The sequence below is a fragment of the Ochlerotatus camptorhynchus genome, unplaced genomic scaffold, assembly GCF_037179485.1.
Source record: "Ochlerotatus camptorhynchus isolate MF236.1 unplaced genomic scaffold, CSIRO-AGI_Acam_v1.1 ptg000367l, whole genome shotgun sequence".
NCBI lineage: Eukaryota > Metazoa > Arthropoda > Insecta > Diptera > Culicidae > Ochlerotatus > Ochlerotatus camptorhynchus.
The window spans coordinates 2,776,032-2,780,000 of record NW_027040855.1 but is presented as its reverse complement, the minus strand read 5'-3'; positions in this window follow the sequence as shown (position 1 = coordinate 2,780,000).

The window sequence follows — 3,969 nt, the reverse complement described above, 5'->3', positions numbered from 1 at the left end:
CAATCCAAGGTAGTCAGGCCGCACTGAATGAGTTGTTCGAGCAACTGAACGGTCCGGTTATATTTCTGGGTGACTTCAACGCACACCATCTCGCTTGGGGGTCACAAACATCAACCGCTCTCGGCAGATTCATTGCCGAAAAAACCCTGGACAAACAACTTGTTATTCTCAACAACGGCTCCGCTACTCGTATCGATCCGGCTACAGGTAACACTTCGGCAATCGACCTGACGTTCTGCTCCGAGTATCTGGCACGTAGGTTTACTTGGCAAACCCTTTCGGACACTTTCAACAGCGACCACTTTCCGATAACGGTATCCATTCCCGGGTGGTCGTATTCGCGAACGACGCGACAAAAATGGCTTTACGAACAAGCCGACTGGTCGTTATACGAAAGCATCACAGCCGAAAGTATTCGATCAAGTGTCGAGTGGGACGTCAACAGTTTCACCGAAATGATCATCAACGCAGCAACTAAGTCCATACCACGAACCAGTGGTCGTGTTGGACCAAAAGCGGTACCATGGTGGTGCCCCGAAGTAAAGGCGGCTATTCGACGGCGAAGAAAATGTTTACGATCCCTGCGACGTCTACAACATTCTGACCCAAACCAACACGAAGCATTGGCTAGATTCCAGGAAGCCAGAGCAGCGGCACGACAGGCTATCAACCAGGCCAAAACGAATTGGTGGGATAAATTCGTAGCGAAAATCTCACCAACTAGCTCGACCACCGATTTGTGGAGAACGGTCAACACTCTGCGAGGCAATCGACAACAACGGACCGTAATGCTCAAGCGAGCAGATGGATTCACGGACAAGCCCGAAGAAGTAGCGGAGGAATTAGCGAAATGCTATAGTGGAAGATCAGCAACCTCTAGCTACTCTTCATCTTTCCAGATGGTTAAGACAGCAGCCGAACAAGAATCCATGGATCAAACACCGACACCGACCGATGATGTCTACAACATCGATATCACCCTTAACGAACTCCTGTGGGCCCTCGACAAAGGGCGAGGTGCTTCGACAGGTCCCGACTTAATTGGGTATCCGTTACTCCAACGTTTGCCACTGTCCGTGAAAATGACGCTTCTTGAGCTTCTTAACAGAATCTGGGACGAGGGTGTGTTTCCCATTAGCTGGCGGAATGCTGTTGTCGTACCCATTCCAAAACCACACTGCAACGACTCCGGACCTGATGCCTTCCGTCCAATATCGCTCACCAGTTGCATGGCGAAGCTGTTCGAGCGGATTCTCAATCGTCGATTGACCACCGAACTAGAATTGAGTGGACGTCTTGACAAACGTCAGCACGCCTTTCGTACAGGCCGCGGCACTGATACTTATTTTGCCGAGTTGGAAAGATCGCTGCCAACCCAAGATGAACACTGCCTGATAGCCTCCTTGGACCTGTCGAAAGCATACGATACCACCTGGCGACACGGTGTTCTGCGGACACTAAAATCATGGCGACTACGTGGGCGGATGATGAACATGCTGCAAAGCTTCCTATCGGAAAGGACATTCCAGGTGTCCGTAGGAGGGCATATGTCTCGCAAACACCAGCTGGAAAATGGAGTACCACAGGGTTCTGTCCTATCAGTGACTCTATTTCTCGTTGCGATGCAGCCTATCTTTCGGGTGATACCGAGAGGAGTCGACACTCTTCTGTACGCGGACGACATTCTCCTCGTCGTACGAGGGGCAAAAAGTGAAGGACTACATCGCAAACTACAAGCCGCCGTCAAAGCTGTCGATAAGTGGACGAAAAGCGTTGGATTCAGCATATCAGCAACAAAGTCCTACATTTTTTATTGCAGTCCGAATGCACGTCGAGAACCTGGAAGTAACATCGTGATAGACCGAGTATCCATCCCGAAGACAAACCGTTTGAGAGTCCTGGGTGTAACCCTAGACCGAACTCTGAGCTTCAAACCTCACTGTCAAATGGTGAAGAAAGCGTGCGAACCTCGGTTACGAATCCTTCAGATGATCGGTGCCAAACTTCCGCGTGGCGATCGAAAATCACTACTGCAGGTGGGATCGGCCCTAGTGACCGCGAAACTGATGTACGGTATTGGAATAGTTAGCCGAGGAGGACCAGTAACGCTACAGAGTCTCGCTCCAGCCTACCATAAAATGGTACGGTTTGCTTCCGGAGCCTTCGTCACTAGCCCGATACAATCGATCATGGCTGAAGCGGGCACCTTACCGTTTGAACTGCTAGCAGCACAATCCATCGCGCGAATTGCAATTCGGATACTAGCAAAGAATCAGAACAACAACAGCCTCCCTCTCATTCGACGAGCATCGGATCGCCTCAATGAGCTGACAAACTCAGCGCTCCCCGCTGTCGGTCAACTTGTACGGCAGACCGATCGTCCGTGGCACACACGAAAACCTTCGATCCTGTGGGACATTAAAAAATGTGTACGAGCCGGCGATCCTCCAGAGAAAGTCCGCCCGGTAGTGCAACAACTACTGTCGACCCGCTTCCACCGATCAACCGTCATCTACACCGATGGATCCAAACACGACAACACTGTAGGTGCCGCATTCCATAACAATGGTTTAGCGGGAAAGTACAGCCTCCCAAAAGAATGTAGCGTTTTTTCTGCGGAGGCGTACGCCATTAAGATGGCTGTTTCCATCCCGAACATTTCGAATGAATTAGTCATTCTTACGGATTCTGCAAGTTGTCTCCAGGCCTTAGAAGCTGGAACATCTAAGCACCCGTGGATTCAGGAAGTGGAGCAAATATCACGAAACAAATCCGTCCGTTTCTGCTGGATACCTGGACACGCCGGCATCCACGGAAACAACGAAGCTGATCGGTTGGCAAATATGGCGAGAACACAACCTCCCATTGATGTACCAATCCCAGGCGACGATACGCTGAGAATGGTGATGCAAAACATTCGACAACGATGGAACGACCAATGGTTCGCGTCCAGAGACTTTAAACTGAGAGAAGTTAAAGACGACACGCACAAGTGGACGGAACGGGGAAGCACTTTCGATCAGCGTGTGCTAACACGACTAAGAATTGGTCACACGCGGCTAACCCATACGTTCTTACTGAAGAAAGAAGCCCCGCCCAATTGTTGTGGAACGGCTTTAGACGTGCGACACGTGATTTTGCACTGCAAAAACTATGAAAGGCAACGACAAGAGAACAACATTGATACAACAAGCTTACGAGATGCGCTAGGAAACTCTGAGGAGCAAACCACAAATATGCTGAATTTTCTACGCCAAACTGGACTTTACCGAAAAATTTGAAGAATACAGAGAAAAGAAGAAGGAACAGCCGAAATCCGGTGTAATGGCAATGAAGATAACGGAGCAAACAAGGAAGGAAGAATGTGAAGAAGATGGAACAGCCGAAGCCCAGTGTAGCGGCAAGAAGGTGAAGCAGTTAACGAAGCAAGGAAGGAAGGAAGAATGTGAAGAAGATGGAGCAGTCGAAACCTGGTGTAGAAGCAAGACGGTGAAACAGTTAACTGAGCAAGGAAGGAATGAAAAATGTGATGAAGGCAAACATGTAGCTGGATGAAGATCAAGTAAAGAAGGTGAAGGTCATCAAGAATACAAAGCGGATAGCGGATGGAAGAAGAAGATCAAAAGAAAGATTATGATGAAGTAAAGGCGGAACGCAAAATTAAGTGGAAAAAGACGAAGAAGATCAAGAAGATAAAGCGGAAAATAGCAAAATGAAGAAGACGACACCGATGGAAATCCGGAGAAATCGTGAAGACGCGGAAAAGGAAATCAAAGCAATGGAATTAAAGAAGGATGAAGAAAGAAGATGATGAAGAAGTAAAGAAAATTATTTGAAGTATGGTGAGATGAAAGAAGAAGATAGTGAATGAAGAAGAATACCATTTAGCAACAAATGATCAGAAGTGAAGAAAATATAAGAAGATGACGCAGCCAATTCAGCAAGATGAAGGAGACCCGTCAACAAAAT